Source organism: Sarcophilus harrisii, chromosome 4, assembly GCF_902635505.1.
Source record: "Sarcophilus harrisii chromosome 4, mSarHar1.11, whole genome shotgun sequence".
Taxonomy (NCBI): domain Eukaryota; kingdom Metazoa; phylum Chordata; class Mammalia; order Dasyuromorphia; family Dasyuridae; genus Sarcophilus; species Sarcophilus harrisii.
In genome coordinates, this window is record NC_045429.1 from 213,791,869 (window position 1) to 213,813,172 (window position 21,304).

Here is a 21,304-nt window from a genome sequence, read left to right on the forward strand (position 1 = left end):
GCATTTTCATTTCTTTTCACTGTAGTTACCCTAAAAGACAACATTCAAAAATTTGATGAACTTTCTTAATATTAGATTCAGCATTTATACAGCACTTTAAAATTATCAAGGCACTTCGGAAATATTTGGTTTTATCCTTGAAACAACTCTAGAAGGTTAATATTATTACCACTTTACAGATGAGGAAACAGAGAGAGAATAAGTTAATTGCTTAGGGCAATAAGGCTAGTGTCACATTCAGAATTCAAACCCTCTATTCCTACCCTATGCCAACCAACTGCCTAATTTGAGAGTTATTCTCCAAGCCTATTCTTTCTCTAGTCCAACCTTGATTAAAATTTGCTAGTTAAAATTCAATATTAGATGCAAAAAAAATTGCCTATTTTAAATTATAGACTTCTTTTGCCCCCAGGGGTAAATCACCTGTCTGTATTAGGATAATCCCACATATTTTGAACTTGAAATCAATTCCTCCTCTAAAGGAGAGGTTCTTAACTTTTTTTTTGTTTTATTTTATTTTGTTTGTTTGTTTTATACCATGTATCCACTTTAGCATTTTGTGAACAGCTTTTCAGAATGTTTTTAAATGTATAAAATGAAGTGCATACTATTATGAAAGAAACCATCTATAATGAAATGCATTTATCAAAACTTATCAAAACAAACAAAAGACAGGTTTAGAGACCACAGATTAAGTATGCCTGTTTTAAAATCTTTTCTTTAAAAACCTGGTCTATTTTAAACATATTTTCAAGATATATTGTTCCTATAGATATTCTATTTTTTTGTTACCTACAATTTCCAATTATCTCACTTTGCATGTGTATAACGAAAATGTGACTATATATCTACCTGTGTATTTAGATAAATATGTATAACTGGTAACTCACAGGTGTTTAAACATGCATGTTCACCCTTTATTATAAATTTTCAAGAGAGCTTTATTCACAAGACAAGTATCAACTACTTATTCTATTTATTATAGTACAAGGGGTTTCTCTGGAATCATGCAGCACTTCCTCTGTCTTTCATTTTCACAGTTGGTGGTCTTTGACTACTCCTGGCTCTAAACTTGAAAAGTGAAAAATGTTTCTTTGCAACTTCAGAAACATGGGGTTCCATGGGCGAGTCACAAGGAAGGAGCTTAATAAATAGAGACTTGGATCAATAGGAATAATGTCTTTACATATGCCAAGGAGGATACTACCAGCCTCCAGAAGGATATTGATGTCATGAAGAAAAAAGGTGATCTTGACATTAATATCATGATTTTACTACTATATAGCAAAATCAGAAGGTAGCTTATGAATTTTGTCTCCAGGAATGGTTTTTCCAAATATATAAATCATTAACCTCCATGGCAAACATACCATAAATGAAATTGCCACAAAGAATGTATTATAAAAGAAAAGGAAAGGAAAAATCAATTTTTCTTCAGGCTATCTCTTACCACTTCAATAGATTACTTAACCTTTTCTTTCATCTCATAATAGTATTATGGTATGAAATTAGTAGCAGTAGGATAAACAGAAGCACTGATTTACAAGTGATACTATAACCTTATTTGATCTTGTTCTGATTAGAAATGTACTCAATCAGCAAAAACTATATATTCTACTTTATGGAATGTACTGTTTCCATTGAATTACAGATGGAGCTGTCAAATGTTGTAATCTATATGATATAGTTAAGTAAAAACAGAAAGAAATTTTTGCAGGTCACATACAATTTAGAAAATCACAAATCAACATTATCTATATTATATTATAATTTCATTTATTTTGTTAAACATCTTCCAATTGCATTTTAATCTAGTTCTATTGAACTAGGAATTCTGGGGTCATATGCATCTGATCTGTGGTTCATGAGATTTTTCTTTATAGCTGCTAGAGTAGTTGATCTAGAATCAGGAATATCTATGTTTAAATCTCACTTCAATACTCTTTCCTGGGTAAGTCAGGATGTTTATCTGCTTCACTTTTTGAGGGACTTCTACCATTCATCCTAGCTCTAAATCTTTGATCTTAGGATGTTATAGAGCAGTTATAGGTCAGTTCTAAAGTTCTAAACTTGAAGTTCAGAAGACTCATCTTTCTAAGTTCAAATCTGGCTTGACAGTTAATTAGCTGTGTGACCTTCCACAAGCCATGTAACCCTATTTGCCTTAGTTTCCTCATTTGTAAAATGAGCTGGAGAAAGAAATGGTACACTATTTTTATGTCTTTACCAAAAAAATTCCAAATGATATCACAAAGAGTCAGACGTGACACAACAACAACAATAAACCTTACGATTTCCACCATCCTATAGATTAAGGTAACAGTAACTGTTGCTGGATCTGATGGCCTAGTTTCCTCTTTATGCTTCCTGGTCTCCTTACCTCTGTCAAAAAATAAGGAATGAGAGGTATAATCAGAAAAACCTGATGACTTCTTTCAAATTACACTTTTTTGCTTATTTTTATCTCTTACAGGGAATGTTGAGTTAGGTCTGCACTGGTCTGATCTCTTAGAAATGTGACTCTGAAACCATATATGAAATCTATTTGTCTTTTTTTTTCTTTGTGAAGATTTTCAGTCTTGTAATTATAATGGGAAGATACCTTAGGACTTCAAACAACATCAAAGAATCATCTCCTCTGCTGTATTATAAGCACCTTACAGGTAGAATACATGTTAATAATTTTTGTATCCCTGACAGTGCCTTGTATAATGCTTGTACTCAGCAGGCCCTCAAAAATTATTTAATGAATAAACAAATGAATAGTGAATAATCAATTGAAGGTTATATTTTACCAACTCAAATACATTGTAAGTAATGAAAGGACAAAAATCAAGAAACTATGAGAGCTGGAGGATGAGAGACGATAATTAAGATAGTTCTTCAATAGTTTATGTTTCCCTCAGACAAAATATCTATTAATTCTAAAATTAGATATCTTAAATTTAGAGCAGAAGGGACTCTAATACTCATTGGGTACTGATTTTACAGATAAAGTAAAAGAAGCTCAGAAGAGATTAAATAATTATTATAGTATCACACAGCCAGTAAATGCATGAAGTAGGAATTGAACCCAAATCCCTCTGATGCCATGTTCATCTACTTATCAACTCATATCATACTACCTCTCTTATTGAGTGTTTGCCTATGACTACCTTTAGTTTTGAAAATCTATCAAAGTGTTTTATAAATAAAAAAGCCTAAACAACATCTTTCAGGAAATCATCAAGGAAAACTGCCATGATGTCTTAGGACCAAAGGGTAAAATAGCCATTGAAAGAATTCACTTATCACCTCCTGAAAGAGATACCAACTAAAAACTCCAAGAGAATATTGTAGTTAAATTTGGAATTTTCAGATCAAGGAGAGAATATTGCAGGCAGTCAGAAAGAAGTAATTCAAATATCTAGGAGCAACAATCAGGATTACACAAGATCTAGCAGCTTCTGCTTTAAAAGCATTGAAAAGCCTAAAAGATGATAGTCCAAAGAGCAAAGGAACTTGGATTGCAGCCAAAAATCAATTTTATAGCAAAATTAAGCATTATCTTTCAGGAAAAAAGATGGACATTCAATGAAACAAATGAATTTCATTTTTTTTCTGATGAAAACACCAGAGTTGAACAGAAAATTTGATCTTCAAATACAGAACTCAAGAGAAGCATAAATAGGTAAAAACAAGAAAAAAAAGAAAAAAAACTGTTTCTTTTAATATTTAAAAAGTTCATACCCATATATAGGAAGATGATATTTTTAACTCGACAATTGTATCACTGATATGAGTATACTGAGAGGGTGTAGATATATATGTAATGCCCAGCTTTCTCGAGGGTCCCTGTATGGGTCTTGATCTTAGCAGGAGAGTTACCATGAGGATGGTCAGGGATAGAGTTTGGAGTATGGAGCCTGGAGTCTGAGGTCGAGCTCCAGCTTACCCACATTCGAGTCTATTTATTTCAAGACCTCTCAGCCCTTAAATACCTTAGTGCAATACATCACTCCAGCACACTGAGCATGTGCCAACTGTAGAAACATTATATCACCATATCACATTAAATTCTAAGTATATGTGAACTAGAGAACATTATCTCATCAGTCACACTGAGTAAACACACTGCTGTAAATATCTTTGCTTCAAGTATACTTTTCTCAAAGGTCCCCAATACCTGCTGTCCTCTACAGGTATAATTTGATTTTATTATGCTAATATAAAAAAGAAACAAGAGATGGAAAGAAGATTGTAAAGAACATGGAAAGAAGAGGAAAGGAAAGGTAAAATGTGGTAAATTACATCTTATGAAGAGGCAAAAAAGATCTATTAAAATTGAGAGAAAGAAGCAAGGGAGATAATCATTGTGTAAACCTTGGTCTCATCAAATTTGGCAAATAGAGAAAATATTAGACATATTTAGCTTATAAAGTTGTCTCACACTATAGGAAAGGAAGAAAGAAAAGGGGAAAGGAAATGGGGAGGCTAACAGAAGGAAGAACAGAACTATAAGGTGAAAAGGATAAGAAACAGGTGGAGCTGTAAAAAGGAAAGGGTGTTTGACAAAGGTGTGGTCCGAAACAAAACACTGATGAGGAGGGAAACAGGAAAAGGAAAGAAAAAGGTATAACTTGGGGAAAATAAGATGATGGGAAACATGGAGTTAGTAATATGAACTGTGAGTATGAATGGGAGGAATTCTCCCATGCAACAGAAGCAGATAGCAGACTGAATTAAAAACCAGAATCCTACCATATGTTGTTTACAAGAAACACATTTTTAAAGCAGAGTGATACATATAGAATAAAGGTAAGAGGTTGGGACAAAATCTATTATGCTTCAATTGAAGTAAAAGAAGCAGGGAAAGTGATCTTGATCTCAGATAAACCAAAATCAAAAATAGATTTAATTAAAAGAGATAAGGAAAGTACATATTGCTAAAGGGTAGATAATAAAGTAAAATTAATACTAAACATAAACACATCAAGGGATATAGCATCCAAATTCCGAGTGGAGGAGTTAAGAGAGCTGCAAGAAGAATTAGATAGCAAAAATATACTGGGGGAGATCTCAACCTTGCTCTTTCAGGACTAGAAATATCAAACCACAAAATAAATAAAAAAGAAGTTAAGGAGGACCATATATTAGAGTACAAAACCCTCAAAATTAAATGCAGAAAGGCAGAAATAGGAAATACATGTTTTTCAGATCATTATCCAAAAAGAATTACATGAAATAAAAGGCCAGGAGAAAATAGACCAAAAATAATTGGACACTAAATAATCTAATCCTAAAGAATGGGAATGGGTGAAACAACAAATCAAAGACAAAATCAATAATTTCATGCAAGAGAATAATAATAATGAGGCATCATACCAAAATTTATGGGATACATCCAAAACATATATAAGGGGAAGTTTTATATCTCTAGATAATTACTTACATAAAAAAGAGAAAGAAAAGATCAATGAATTGGACATACAATGAAAAAAACTAGAAAAATTAATTTAAAATCCCCAATTAAATATCAAATTTGAAATTTTGAAGATAAAAAGGGACATTAATAAAATTGAAAGAAAGAAAACTAGTGAACTAATAAACTAAGAAATGGTTTTATAAAAAAAATAGATAAACCTTTAGTTCATTTGATGAGAAAAAGGAAAGAAGAAAATCAAATTTTTAGCATCAAAAATTAAAAGGAGAACTTTCCTCCAATGAAGAGGAAATTAGAGAAATAATTAGGAGCTATTTTACCTAACTGAATGCCAATAAATCTGATAAATTAAATGAAATAGATGAATATTTACAACAATATATATTGCTCAGATTAACATAGTCCCATTTAAATAGTCCCATTTTAGAAAAAGAAATTGAACAAGGTATTAATCAACTCCTTATGAAAGAATCTCCTGGACCAGATAGATTTACATGTGCATTCCACCAAACTTTTTTTTTTTTAATTTAATAGCCTTTTATTTACAGGATATATGCATGGGTAACATTACAGCATTAACAATTGCCAAACCTCTTGTTCCTATTTTTCACCTCTTACCCCCCCCACCCCTCCCCTAGATGGCAGCATGACCAGTAGATGTAAAATACATTAAAATATAAATTAGATACACAATAAGTATACATAACCAAAACGTTATTTTGCTGTACAAAAAAATCAACTCTGAAAAAACAATTAAACTGAAAAATCAAAAATCATGTCATAAATAAGGGATTAGGAATTAATGTAATGGTTTTAGTCATCTTCCAAGTTCTTTTTCTGGGCATAGCTGGTTCAGTTCATGACTGCTCCATTGGAAATGATTTGGTTGATCTCTTTGCTGAGGATGGCCTGGTCCATCAGAACTGGTCATCATAAAGTACTGTTCTTGAAGTATATAATGATCTCCTGGTCCTCTCATTTCCTCACCAGTTCGTGTAAGTCTCTCAGGCCTTTCTAAATATCTTTTGGTCATTTCTTACAGAACAGTAATATTCCATAATATTCTTAACCCAATTTATTCAGCCATTCTCAACGTGGACATCCTTATTTCAGTTTTTACCACTAAAAAGGGTTACAAACATTTGTGCACATACAGGTCCCTTTCCTTCTTTATAATCTCTTTGGGATATAATCCCAGTAGTCTCTGGATCAAAGGGTATACCGTTTGTCTTTTTGAGCATATTCCAAACTACTCTCCAAAATGGTTGGATTCTTCACAACTCCCCAACAATGCATCAATGTCCCATTTTCCCCATCCCCTCAACAAATCTCATTATTTTTTCCTTCATCTTAGCCAATCGCAGGTGTGTGGTTATCTTAGAGTTGTCTTAATTTGCATTAGTCATTAATAATGATTTGAATCTTTTCATATGACTGAAATAGTTTCAATTTCCATCTGACGATTACCTTTCTATCCTTTGACCATTTTTTCAATTGGAGAATCTTGATTTTATAAAATTAGAGTTAATTCTCTATATATTTTAAATGGGCCTTTATCAAACCTTTGACTTAAAAAGTATTTTCCCAGTTTTGCTTTCCTTCTAATCTTTCTGCATTAGTTTTTTTTGTACAAAAACTTTTCATTTGTATAATAAATTTTTCTATTTTGTGATCAGTAATTATCTTAGTTCTTCTGTGGTCATAAATACCTTCCCCTTCCACAGGTCTGAGAGGTAAACTATCCTGTTTCCTCTAATTTATTAATAATTTCATTCTTTATCCTAGGTCTGAACCCATTTTGACCTTATCTTGGTTCGTGTTAAGTATGGATCAATGCCTAGTTTCGCCATATTAGTTTCCAATTTTCCCAGCAATTTTATCAAACAGTAAGTTCTTATCCCAAAAGCTGGATCTTTGGGTTTTCAAAGACTAGGTTCTATATTTGTTGACTTTTTATCCCTTGACCTAATCATTCCACTGATCCTAATCTATTCCTTAGCCAATACCAAATAGTTTTGGTAACTGCTGCTCTATAATATAATTTTAGATCTGGTAACTAAGCCACCATCATTTATTTTTTTCATTAATTCCTTGAAATTCTTATTTGTTTTTCCATATGAACTTTGTTTTATTTTTCTATATTAAAAATAGTTTTTTGGGGAGTCGATTGGTATAGCGCTAAATAAATAGATTAGTTTGGTAATATTGTCATCTTTATTATATTTCTCCCCTCTCGAGCATTTAATATTTTCAATTTTTTGATCAGACTTAATTAGTTAAAAGTGGTCTTAATTTTGCTCATAAAGTTTCTGATTTTCCCGGCAGATGATTCCTAAAATTTTTATATTATCAGTAGTTACTTTAAATGGAATTTCTCTTTGTAACTCTGACTGTTGGATTTTTTGTGTATATAAGAATCTGATGACATGTGGGTTTTTTTTATAACCCAAACTTTGATAAAGTTGTGGATTACTAATAACTTTTAGTAGAATCTCTGGGGTTCTCTAAGTATCCATCATGTCATTGGCAAAAAGGTGATAATTTGGTTTCCTCTTGTCTATTCTTATTTCTTTAATCTCTTTCTCAGCTCTTATTGCTAAATAGCGTTTCTAATACAATATTAAATAGTAACGGTGATTGGGCAACCTTGTTTCCCTCAGATCTTTTGAATGGTTCAGTTTTCTCCATTAATTGGTCTTACTGATGGTTTTAAATAGATGCTGCTGATTATTTTAAAGGAAAAGTCCATTTATTCCTGTACTCTAAGTGTTTTTTTAGTAGGAATGGATGTTGGATTTTATCAAATGCTTTTCTGCATCTATTAGATGATCATATGGTTTTTTAATTTGGTTATTAACCCTTGGCCAATTATATTGATATTTTTCCTAATGAACCAACCCTGCATTCCTGGTATAAATCCTACTTGATCAAGTGTATTATCTTGGAGATGATTTTCTTGTCTTTTTGCTAATATCTTTTTAAGTTTTAATCAATTCATTAGGGAATTGGTCTAAATTTTCTCTCTTGTTTCGCCTACCTGGTTTAGGTATCAGTACCATGTCTGTGTCATAGAAGGAATTTGGTGGACTCCTTCATTCCCTATTTTATCAAATAATTTATATAGCATTGGGCCAATTGTTCTTTAAATGTTTGGTAAAATTCACATTAAATCCATCTGGTCTTGGGGATTTTTTCTTAGGGATTTTTAATTGCCTGTTCTATTTCTTTTTCTGAAATGGGACTATTCAGGCTTACCCTCCTTTAGTCTGGGAAGTCATATTTTTTGGAGGTAGTCATCCATTTTCACTTAGGTTATCAAATTTTTGGCATAAAGTTGGAAAAAACTCCTTATTATTTCTCTAATTTCCTCTTCATTGGTGGAAAGTTCTCCCTTTTCATTTTTAAGACTACTAATTTTCATTTTTCCTCCCTCCTTTTCTAATCAGATTTAAAACATCTATTTTATTGGCTTTTTCATAGAACCAACTCTTAGTTTCATTAATTGTTCAATAGTTTTTTACTTTCAATATTTTAATTTTCCTTTTTAATTTTAGAATTTCAAATTTAGTATTTGATTGGGGGTTTTTAATTTGGTCTTCTTTTTAGTTTTTTAGTTAAGCCAATTCATTAATCTTTTTCTTTCTCTGTTTTTATTCAAGTAAGCCTCTAAGGATTAAAATTCCCTCTTATTACCTTTGGCTATCCCAAATTTTGGTTGATGATATTGATATATTATGAAATTTTAATTTATCTATAATTTGCTGCTTCCCTAAATTCTTTAAGATGAGATTTTTAGTTTCCAATTACTTTTGGTCTATTTCCCCTAACTTTTTGTTGAATTTTTTTATTGCATCATGATCTGAAAAGAAAGCATTTCCATTTCTGCTTTCTTGCATTTTAATTAAGGTCTTTATTCCCTAAATTGGTCAATTTTGAATAGGTTCCATGAACTGCTGAGAAGAAAGTATATTCCTTTCTATCTCCATTTAATTTTCTCAAAGATCTAACATACCTAATTTTCTAATATTCTTTAAACTTCTTTAATTTCTTTCTTATTTGTTTTGTGGTTTGATTTGTCTAATTCTGAGGTGCAAGGTTGAGATACCCACTAAATTTTTTGCTACTTCTTCAACTCTTTTAACCTCCTTTAGGAAGTTGGGATGCCTCATGGTGCATTATTTTAATATTGATATTGCTTCTTGTTTATGCTCCCTTTGAGGATGTAGTTTCTTCCTTATCTCTTTTAATTAGATCAATTTTTGCTTTTTTGATCTGAATAAGGATGGCTACCCCTTTTTGACCCCCTACATAATAGATTTTGCTCGCCTTTACCTTTACTCTATATTATCTCCCTGCTTTTAAATGTGTTTCTTTAAACAACATTTTAGGGTTCTGACTTTTTGATCCAGTCTGCTATCTGCCTCCTCTTTTAGGGGGTTCATGCCATTCACATTTACGGTCAGAATCACTAAATCTGTATTTCTTGCCATCCCTAATAACCCCAATTATCTTTCTTATTCTTGCCTCCCCAACCCCTCTTTCCCCCCAAACTTATGCCCCTCTTGTTCACATTTACCCTCTTTATAATCCCTTCCTCCCTCCCTTTGGGTCTTTTCCCCTTCCTTCCCTTATTCTCTTTTTCTTTCCCTTTTTCCTCTCCCCATTTTAATGAGGGAGGGAATTTCTCTATAACAAATGTCAGTTATTTTTTTCTTTAAGCCAACTCTGATGAAGTAAGATTCACTGCCCCCCCTCTAAATTCCTTCAGATTATAAGTTTCCTTTTTGCCTCTTTGTGGGTGTGTTTCCCTCTTTTTATCCCTCCTTCCCACCTTTTCTGCCATCTCCCTTTTCTATCTACTTCCCTTTTTTTTATATCAGTACAATCAAATTATACATTATTCTTTTTGTATATCCACAACAGAAATACAATTCTCAAAGTTATTTTACCTTTTCTCGAACCTGAACTCGAACCCGAGTTCTATTTTGGAAGACAGATTTTTTTGTTTAGTTTGTTTTCTTCGAAACAAATGGAATTCATTTGTTTCATTAAATGTCCATCTTCTTCCCTGAAAGAAAATCTCAGCTTAGCTGGGTAGTTTATTCTTGCTGCATCCCAAGTTCTTGTGCCTTTCAGAATATCATATTAAGACCTTCTTCCTTTAATGTAGGCAGCCAGATCTTGGGTGATCCTTATTGTGGTCTATTTAAATGGTTTTGGCTGCTTGTAAAATTTTCCTTAATCTGATAGTTCTGAAATTTGGCCACAATATTCCTTGGGTTTTATTTTGGTTTCTTTCAGAAGGTGTTCGATAATTCTTTCAATCCTATTTTACCTTCTGTTCTAATACATCTGGGCAGTTCTCTTTGATGATTTCTTGTAAAAAAATTATCTAGGCTCTTTTTCATCATAGTTTTCGGAAAGTCCAAAATTCCTCAGATTATCTCTCCTAGATCTATTTTCCAAGTCTGTTTTGCAAGTGAAATTCATGGTTTTTTCCAGTTTTGTCATTTTTTGTTTTGTTGACTGATTCTTGCTGTCTCAATGAATCATTAGTTTCTATTTGTTCAGTTCTAATTTTTTAAAAATTATTTTCTTCTTAGCTTTTTTTTCTTCTTTCTGTATATGTCCAATTGGTTTTTAAATGTATTTTTGGTCTTGGAATTTTTTCCATTTCCCTAATTTTTTTTTAGTGAATTATTTTCTTTTTCAATTCACAAATCCTACTTTCTAGTGAATTCTTTTTTTCAATTCCAATTTTGTTTCCCTACTTCCTGGGAATTTTTAACTTTTCAATTTGTATTTAGGAAGTTGTTGCTCTCTTTAAGGCTTCTTTTCCTTTCCCCATTTATCTTCTAACTCTTTTTAGGGCTTTTAATGGTCTCTTCTATGAACATATTAAGGAGGACAGTCGTGCATTTTTTGCTGTTTGGGTCTCTTCAGGTTTGCTGACCTGCTCTTTTTCTATAGAAGCTGTCGATTGATCGTTCTTTTCATCTTTTTATTCATGTTTTAACCCTTTGGGAAATTTGTCCTAGGCAAGGGGTCCATCTTCCTCCAGAGCAGGGTGAGATGTAAACCGATTTCTGGCTCAGGGTAGGGGTGCTCTGGTGGAAGTTTTTCCCTTCCCCAACAGGGAAGTGGATTCAGCATGGCCAAGCTATCAAACCTTAATACGGTGGGTTAGCGTTCCCTCGGCTAGGGGATAAGGGGTGTTGTCCTCCCCCAGGCTGGAGCCTCTTGTGGGACTTGGTATTAGCATAAAGACTGCCGTTCACCAAATTCTGCCCCAGTGTCTCTGATGCAAATCGGCCCTGGGAAAGCTCTATGGCCCCAAGCCGAGCCCCCCACTGCGCAGATTGGAGGCTAACTCGGGCTGTGTCCTCCTGCCGTGCAGGATCACAGCTGCCCCAAGGAAAGGCCCCATACTGCGGATTGGGGCTGCGCACTTGTGCTGAGATCTGTCGGTTTGAGGCTCTCCTCAGAACCTAATTTCTCTCCCAGTCTGTGCTGATCTCCCCCCTGGCCCCGAACCAACCTTTTTTTGGCGAGACTGCAGATTTTCTTTGGCTGGTGAGTTGTTCTACTTCTTATCTTTACGAATTGTAGCAGTCAAGACTATTTTTGAGGCTCGATATAATATTGATAAAGAGGGTAAGAGAAGAGCTTAGAAAGTCGCGTGTGTCTTCTCCGCCATCTTGGCTCCGCCTCCCCTTCTACCAAACTTTTAAAGTACAATTAATTTCAATACTATGCAAACTATTTGGGAAAATAGGGAAAGAAACAGTTCTACTAAATTCCTTTTATGATACAAGTATGGTGCAGATTCTAAACTAGGTTAGGTCAAAAGAGAGGAAAAAAAAAACATTTATAGACCAATTTCCCTAATGAATATTGATGCCAAAATCTTAAGTAAAATATTAGCAAAGATATTACAGCAAGTTATCCCCAGGATAATAAACTATGACCAAGTAGGATTTATACCAAGAATTCAGGGCTGGTTCGATATTACGAAAACTCTTAGCATAATTCAATATATAACCAAACTAACAGAAATCATATCATAATCTCAAGAGATGCAGAAAAAGAATTTGACATTTCTTACATTATTACATTTCTATTAAAAACACTAGAGAGTAAAAGAATAAATGGAGTTTTTCTTAAAACAATCAACAGTATCTATTTAAAGCCATCAGCAAAACATCAGGATATACAAGAACCATTCTCAGTAAGATTGGGGTGAAACAAAGTTGCCCATTATCACCATTACTACTCAATAGTATATTAGAAATATTGACTTTAGCAACAGGAGAACAGGAAATTAAATGAATTCGAATAGCTAATGAGGAGACCAAGTTATCATTCTTTGCAGATGATATGATGGTATAATTGGAGAATCCTAGAGAATCAACTAAAAACTTCTAGAAACAACTCACAACTTTATCAAAGTGGCAGGATACAAAATAAATCCACATAAATCATCATCTTTTTTTATGTTATGATGAAAGTACAGCAGCAAGTAATATAAAGAGAAATTCCATTTAAAATATTGTAGTTAATATAAAATATTTGAGAGTCTACCTGCCAATGCAAAGTCAAGAAATATATAAACACAATTACAAAACACTTTTCACACAAAATAAAGTCAGATCTAATCAACTGGAAAAATATCAAGTGCTCATGTATAGGCTAAGCTAATGTAATAAAAGTGACAAGACTACCTAAATTAATCTACTTATTCAGTGCTATACCAATCAAACTCTCAAGAAATTATTTTACAAAGTCAGAAAAAATAATAAAGTTCAATTAGAAGAACAAAAGGTCAAGAATTTCAAGGGAATTAATGAAAAAAGAAATGCAAATGAAGGTGGCCTAGCAGCAGAAAATCTAAAACTATATTATAAAGCAGCAATCATGAAAACCATTTGGTACTGGCTAAAATAGAGTAGTTAATCCATGAAATAGATTAGCTTCACAAGACACAAATGTCAGTGACTATAGTAATCCAGTCTTTGATAAATCCACAGATCACAGCTTCTAGGATAAGAACTTACCATTTGACAAAAAATGTTATGAAAATTGGAAACTAGTATGGCAGAAATTAGGCATTGACCTATACCTAACACCCTATATCAAGATAAGATTGAAATGGGTTAATGATTTAGACAAAGTATTATAAGCAAATTAGAAGAACAAAGCACAGCCTACCTCTCAAATCTCTGGAAAAGGAAGGAATTTGTGTCCAAAGAAGAACCAGAGTATATTGTGAAATGCGCAGTGGATAATTTTGATTTTATTAAGTTAAAAAAATTGTACAAAGATAACCAAGGCAGACAAGATTAAAATGGAAGCCATAAACTGGGAAAACATTTTACATTCAAGGGTTCTGATAAAGGCCTCATTTGTAAAATATGTGAAGAATTGACTCAATTCTGATAATTGACTCAGAATTCAAGCCATTCTCCCAATTCATAAATGATCAAAGGTTATGAAGAAGACAATTTTCAGATAAAAAATTAATACCATTTATAGTCAAATAGAAATGCTCTAAATTATTATTTAAAAGAGAAATGCTAATTAAAACAAATCTGAGCTACCACTACACACCTCTTAGATTGGGTAAGATGACAGGAAAAGATAATGATGAATTTTGAGGGGGTGTGGGAAAACTGGACAATAATACATTGTTGATGAAATTATGAACTGATTCAATCATTCTGGAGAAAAATTTGGAACTATGCCAAAAGGGCTATCAAACTCTGCAAGGCCTTTGATCCAGCAATGTTTCTATTGGGCTTATATCCTAAAGAGATCATAAAGGAGGGAAAGGTACCCACATGTGCAAAAATGTTTGTGGCAGCACTTTTGTGGTGGCAAGAAACTGGAAACTGAGTGAATGCCCATCAGTTGGAGAATGGCTGAATATGTTATGGTATATGAATGTTATGGAATGTTATTGTTATATAAAAAATGAACAGGAGGATGATTTCAGAGAGTCCTGGAGAGACTTACATGAGCTGATGTTAAGTGAAATGAACAGACTCAGGAGATCATTATACACAGCAATAGCAAGATTATACAATGATCAATTGTGATGGACATGACTCTCATCATCAATGGTCTAATGATTTAGACCAGTTCCAATGGTCTTGTGATGAAGAAAGCCATCTGCACCCAGATAGAGAACAGTCGGAACTAAATGTGGGCCACAACATAGTATTTTCACTCTTTTTTTGTTGTTTGCTTACATTTTGTTTTCTTTCTCATTTTATTCCCTTTTTGATCTGATTTTTCTTGTGCAGCATGATACTTATGGATATGTATACAGAGGAATTGCATATGTTAACATATATTGGATAACTTGCTGACTGGATGAGAGATTAGGGAGGAAGGAGGCAAAAATTAGAACACTGAGTTTTGTAGGGATGGATGTCGAAAATTATCCATGTATATAGTTTGAAAATAAAAAAGCTTTAATTTTTTTAAAAAAAGAAACAATCAGCAGGATGATTTCAGAGAGGCCTGAAGAGACTTACAAAAACTGATGCTAAGTGAAATGAGTAGAAAAGGACAATATTGTATACAGCAATATAGCAAGATTATATGATGACTTTTTCTGATGGACATGGTTCTTTTTAACAGTGAGATGATTCAGGCCAGTTCAAATGGTCTTGTGATGAATAAAACCATCTGTACCCAGAGAGAAGAAGGTGGGAACTGAGTGTTGATCACAATATAGTATTTCCACCATTTTTATTGTTGCTAGCTTGAATTTTGTTTTCTTTCTCATTTTTTTCTTTTTTTTTAGTCTGATTTATCTTGTGTACCATGATAATTGTAGAAATATGGACTGAAGAATTGCTTATATTTAACATATTGGTTTACTTGTCATCTAGGGGAGAGAAAAATTGTAACACAAGGCTTTGCAAAAGTGAATGTTGAAAATTATGCATGTTTTTTAAAAGCTTTAATTTAAAAAAATAAATTTTCAAAACTTAAAAAATAATAAAATATATAATAGCCCCACACTGTATTTCAAAAAGAAGAGTTGAAGCAACTGATGATGTTTGGACTGCAGAAGAGAAAATAGCAATCTTCAATGTTTGGAAATATATACTATGACATAATCATGTGGGGAAGATAGAGACTGCACTTAATTCAGTTTTAAGCTACTAATGTTTAGGATTTGGGTGATACCCTATTGTAGGAGGCAGATTTTGGGTCAAAATTTGGGCAGACTTGCTTAGAACTGTATAAAATATGGAATGTTTCAATGTAAATCCCTTCCATCATTGAAATAATTCAAGAAAATATTACTTACCTGGTTTTCTTTGTACTGATCAAGAGTGAATCAATTAAGAAGATGCCTTCTAAGGTCCATTTAAACTCTAATTCTTTGAAATATAGAAAAAATTGATAATGCAATACATGGGCACACAGAGGAGTTTCCAGCCTTGTATTCACTCTATTTGAGGTAGAAGGTTGGAATTAGAAAATATCCTTAAAAGCTTTTATTTTTGTTGTCATCATCATCATCATTTAATAAGGTTTTCTTCTTTTCATTTTTTTTTGGGGGGAAAAGGAGGAGACATTGAGGATGAATTGATGGAGAGACATAATGTAAATTTCAGATATTTAGCATTATTTGTTAGGCTTACAAAGTGATTTAGATTTTTTAGTCCAGAAAAATTGATATAGTGAATTCTCACTGAGTAAATTTCCTCTACTATCACAGATCAGCACTATTTTGTTACTTCTTTGCCATTCTTACAATGCTATCTGTAGAGTACTTAAATGACTTATCCTGGTTCACAGTGACAATATTTGTTAAGAGGCAGGACTTGAATGCAAGCCTTCCATACTCTGTCTAGCCACCACATGATACAAAAGTATAACATATGGTTAGCACTGAGAATTCAGTTGAAGGTTGGCTACTACATCACTTCTTTTAGTAGATGATACAACTTCAATAAAATATGTTTTTTTTTCTGTATAAGTGTATTTTCAATTTATCCTTAAAAAAAACCTACAGGGTTATTTCCAATAATTTCATTCTCCTTGTTCCCACTTAAAAATTCTCACTGATTGAGATGTTACATATCATTTTGAGTGGTGTTAACTTAATTATTTCTTATCTGTTGAGGATTTAAACATGCTGGTGTAGCTGGCATTAATTATTAAATAAAGGAAAAAATGATCTGTTGAGCTGAGATGTACTGTAGATGAAGTCATTTTTTAATCTTGCCCTGAACTTCATCTCCCTTTTTTTTTCTCTCTAGACTTCAAAAGGTACATAGTACCTGCAAATTAATTTTAGATAAAATAGGAGAAATTTTAAGTAGAAGATCTGCAAAATTAATAGCCTGCTTTATTAATGATGGGTTTGCTTATCAGTACCTTTAATTTTTTGAAATGCTTCCTTCTTAAGCATGGCAGGAAATATTGAAATGTCAGACCCCCATGGGAGGCACCAAAATATTCATGAGTGGCTCAGAGAGGCTCATCAATGTACAAAGAAATAAAAAAGGAGATAACTAGAAATATAGTCAGGCAGAATTAAATTTTCACTTTATGAACTACCTCCCACTTTAAAATTAATAATAGTTCTTTGGACATGACTTTAAAATGTATCCTCATAAACTGTCACTATGTCTTACCCTATCCATTCACACTTAATGAAATGAAAATTGGATATGTTGCTGATTAAGCACATATTTAAATCATTATAATTATTCTTGGAGACCAAACTTGTACAACCAAAATTATAGGGAAAAGAACCAAATTTCAGATAAATAAACATCACTTCTTTTTTCTCTGATCATAAATGACCTTGGAAATTTTTTGTTCTTTCTCTTTTCATCAAATCTAAATCCTGCTGTGATAACCACTTTAATTCCTGCTACTTTGTACATGCCATCATCTCCTTCCACAATACACTCAGTGGTTCCACACAATGTCTTAAATCATCCTATTTCCTTATTTTTCACTTAAATATCTTCATTAATCCTTATAGGGTTGATTAACTTTTCCTTTTCTTTCTTTTTTTTTCCCACTTCACTCATTTCTTTTCCTGTTCCTTCTAATCAAGTGAAGTTCACAGAATCTTAGTTGAATATCTACTTGGAAAATGACCCCTCTGTACATACACTGTAATTCAGTATATCATCAAAGACTTCCATTGGGGGGGGACCGTCATTTCCAAAGGTGGCCCATTATACATTTGGATTATTAAATTTCATATTTCAAAATGTCCTTTCAGACATAATTTACTTCTCTCTATAATTTGTACTTTTTGCTGCTACTACTTCCCCTTTGGGATCAAGAATAATCTAGTGTCCCTTACATGTATAAAATATGGAACCATCAAAGTTGTTGGCCACTGGGGCCCATAAAATTCCTGAATGTGACAAAAATCAGATTTAAACATCACTGGGAAATAATAAAAAAATAAAAATAATGTCATTTTATGAGTTTCTAATTCAACTAAGACTCATTGGCTATAAGTCTAATCTTAAAGTCAGGAAGATCTGAGTTCAAATTCAGACTCAGACACTTGCTTGTTTTGTGACCCTGGCCAAGTTTTGTTATATTAAGTGAGATAATAATTACAAAGTGCTCAGCATAATGCATATCATACAATAAGCACTATATAAATATTTAGCTATCCCTATTATTTAAGTTTGACACTGCGTCTTTAAAGTACCGAAAAATAACTATCATGTCCTTCCTATGTATTTTCTTTTTCAGGCTAAAAATGCCCAAAGCCTTTAATTTAATCCTCCTATGTCATGTATTCAAGCACTTTCACCAAGATAATTATCTTTCTCTCCATATTGTCCAAAATAGATAGTGCAGTGCATAGAGTCCCATGCTTGGAATCAGGAAAACTCATCTTTACAACTCCAAATCTAGGATTAGGCACTTACTAACTATGAGAACTGAGACAAGTCACTTAAACCTCTTTGGCTCAGTTTTCTCTTTTGTAAAATGAGGTGGAGAGGAAAAGGGTAAACCACTTCAGTATCATTGACAAGAAAACTCCAAAGGGGTTCATGAATCAGACATGACTGAAAAATATCTGAAAACTGGATACTGATAAATTTATCAAAATCCTTTTAAATGGTGCATGCTAAACTGAACACTGTATTCCAGACATAGTATAATTAGGATGGACAACAGTGGCACAATTACTTGTGTGATTACTGTATCTCTCAATGCAGACTAAGATTTAATCTTTCCTGGTTACCATATTACCATGTGCTTCTGATCCACTAAAATTGTCAGATCATTTTCTGAAGCCTATCTGTCTGACAATGCATTCCTTATTGTTTAAACTCCATTTCTTGCTTTCTCTTTCTTATCCTCCATTTGAAAATACTTTATTTTTTCTTCTAATATTTCTTTGCTAATTCAGAGCTATATACTCCTCCCCTAACAAAAAAAGAAAAATATGTTTTTATCCATTCTTTAAAAACAAAACAAAAGAGAAGTTGTCTATGAGGTTTCCATAAGTTATTAGACAGCTCTACCCCATGGATAGATATCAAAGATTCTATAAAGTTGGATCCAGCAAAAACAAACAGAAAGCACCATGTCTTTATTTTTGCCAACCTCTCCCTAAAATGTAGAATTCCCTTCAGTTCCTTAAAAAATTTGGAGAAAGGATCCATAGGGTTTATTGAGATGACCAAAGAAAAATTTTATAAATCCTACAGTGTTATGTAGATTTTTAAAAGACTATTATTAACTTTTCACCTTGATTTGGGTGCCTGGCTCTTTCTTATATAACAAATGCTACATTTATTTTCATTTTTATTTTTCTAGCACCCATACAAGACCTGTGGCATAATCACACCTCATAGATGTTAATTGAATTAATATCTTCTGTTCCTAAAACATTTTGATGCCAGATCAAAAAAAATTATAATTGTTGATTGAGAAGAAATTGTCAGGAAGACCTTGTTGTAGTCATGTTAATACTATCTACTGACTAGTGGTTCTAGGTTAGGGATGTCAAAGTCATATAGAAACTTTGGCAACTAATTTTTAAGTATTTACTGCTTCCTGCAAAAACTTAATTTTAAATAATTTCATCTATATTTTATTATGTTTTTGCTCATTTTGTTAAATGCCTTTCAATTATTTTTAATCTGGTTCTGGTACCCTAGAATGGGCCACATGTAGCCTTAATACTATTTGTTGGCCTCCTTTGCTCTAAGCAACTCTCTACAAATATAAATTACAGAGAACTTGCCAACTTGTCCTGATAAAATGATTTTCCTCAGCCAGCAGGCTTCCTAAAACAATGAAATCACAGGTCTAGTCCCCAATTCTAATTTGTTCTCACTGATTCTGATTGTGAACTCAAAAGAAAAGAACCATCTGTAGAGAAAGAAAAAAATAGTGTTTATTTTTGAGGAAAAACAAAATCAAACTACAACTATAATCTGAAAACAAAAGATTGCTTGACATCTTTTGCCGATCCCCCCCACATGACAGTATTTTTTACAACTTTCAAAAATTTCCAACTGACTAAATTAGTTGAAAACATAACAGACATCTAAAACTCACTCAATGAATTTTCCAGGTTAGCCTTGTAGAATCAATAACTATTAAAGGGTTCTCTTGTGGTGACAAGTTCTTACTTTGCCAATTGAATATTATTAAGCTTAATTCTATTTCCCATATCTTTGCCATGCACCAAACTTCCTCTAAAATCAATTGGGGATGATTACATTTAAATGGTTATCATCATATAAACTTTAAAAATATAATTGGTGTGATTGTGTTTTAATTGTTCTGAAAATACTTAGGTAGTTCTTATCATTATTACAGTATTTAACATTTAGAAGGTGCCAGAAATGATTTAGGTATTGCATATGATGTGGAAATAGCCACAAATGTTTGCCTTCTGTGAGCTAAATGTATGCATTAGAAAGGCTGAAGCTGGTTGCACACAACCAAAACACACCAAAGGGAGGCAAAATTATCTGGATAATTAAGGGCTCTTAAAAAATCCAACCTAGATAATTTAGGCAGAGGAGATTAGCCAGCAAATTGCAGCTGTTTCATTTTGATTGTGCAGACTGAATGGGAAAATAAAGTCAGAGTAAATCAAGTTAGTTGAGTGAGATTCAAAGCCATAAAATTGGTTAGTCTTTTTTATTATCAGTACTTCTCATTGATCTGGTGTGTCTTTAGGAAAATGGTCAAAAACCTCAAACTTAGTTATAAAGAAAAAAAAAAGGAAGAATTCTTTTTCATGCCATCTACATATGATTTTTATATAAAATATCACATAAGTAGTAGTGGTACTGATGTTGGTAGCAGGATTACTACTACTACTACTAACTAATATTTTTGCTTACTATGTACTTAGAGCTTTATAATTAACTCATTTGGTCCTCACAGCAATATTGGGCTATTATTATTCACATTTTTCAGATGCAGAAATTGAAGCAAACATAGATAACATTTTTTGCCCTCTACTATGTCGGTAGTAAATCAGGTTAAGTATAACTAAGTATAAGCCATGATTTATTTTTTTCCTCACAGTGCTATCTTAGTTACCTAAGGAAAGCAAGGTAGATAAGTCTAGACATACTTCAGAAGAACTGAATTTGAATTCAACCTCAGATGTTGACTAGATATGTGACACTGACAAGTTACTGAACTCTTCATCTTTGCTTTCTTTATCTGCAAAATGAGGATAACATCTTATCTCACAGTATTCTTAAAATGCTTAAATATGTAAAGTTCTTTGTAAATCTAAAAATGTAGAAATGTTAGTTTTGTCATTATTGTTCTCTCATTTTTTATTTCAGTTATGTTTATGATCTATCACAATGTATTGATTTTTTACTTTTAGGCAAAAGATGTCAA